Raw genomic sequence first — 1,002 nt, 5'->3', positions numbered from 1 at the left:
GTGGCTGAGTTTAACAGGGCAGAGGACTGTGAATTTACAAGATTTGAACCGCTTCCTGAACCAGTCTGGCCAAGCGAGGCTTTGAACGTCATCAATGACATCATTGCTCTAAAACGATACAAGCCTCGATACGCGCTTCACTGAAAGCTGCCGGGATTTCTCGACACACGCTCCGAAGCCTCGACACAGAACGTAACATCAACAGATATCAGTGCATGCTCCGACGTCACAAGCCAAAAAATATATTTTTTCTTCACCCTGGCAGGAGTTTTCAAAAATGTTCGGTTTCAGTGACCTGATGCAGCGATTGCGTGTGGACGAACGGCCTAACCACGTAGAAAAATCTGCGGTTTTGAAAATAACCGCATTCGTGTGGACAGGGCCTTAAAGTGTTGAGAATAATACTTTGTGTATGCTATGTATTGCTCCAAAAGTAGTTGTTAGCTTAGCAACTTGCTAATGTCCAACTCTACCAGAATCAACAGTAAGTCAAGTAGCACTATTATTTGCTGAGTTACTCCCCAGCTAAAAAAATATGTTCTAAGAAGGTTTTACTAACATTCCTATTGAGTTATAAAAACATTGGGCCTCATTCATGAAACACGAGCAGAACGATTTTTTGTGTAAATCATTCGGAAAATTGTTCTGATGTAAATTTTCGGATTCATGAAAATGTTTGTATTTTTGAAAATGTTAGTTGGTACGAAATAAATTTACACCTGCTCCCTACCATGTGTAACGATTCACTCAACTCACGATTCGATTCGATTCACGATTTTGATTTCACGATTCGATTCGATTCACGATTATTATAAATTTTTTTAACAAAATGAGATTTAAAACAAATTATAAATTAAATGTGTCCTTTTATTATTGCTTGGACAAAATGCTGCACATTTCTTTGTGAAATTAAAATATAACACTATAATAATATACTAATATAGCACTTGCATTATTATTGCTCTTTTGTTGGTTTTGATTGCTTCTATTGTCCTCATTTGT

General features: G+C 36.9%; 1 long non-coding RNA gene across 1 annotated transcript in view; it reads right to left on the bottom strand.

The window, feature by feature from the left end:
- LOC107705335 (uncharacterized) overlaps positions 1-1,002 on the bottom strand; it is a 5,371-nt gene that overhangs the window by 3,467 nt on the left and 902 nt on the right. The window lies entirely within an intron of this gene.

This window comes from Sinocyclocheilus rhinocerous, unplaced genomic scaffold, assembly GCF_001515625.1.
Source record: "Sinocyclocheilus rhinocerous isolate Xijiao unplaced genomic scaffold, SAMN03320098_v1.1 scaffold1526, whole genome shotgun sequence".
NCBI lineage: Eukaryota > Metazoa > Chordata > Actinopteri > Cypriniformes > Cyprinidae > Sinocyclocheilus > Sinocyclocheilus rhinocerous.
Note: the sequence above shows the minus strand (reverse complement) of the source record. Positions and strands in the feature narration are given on the sequence as shown.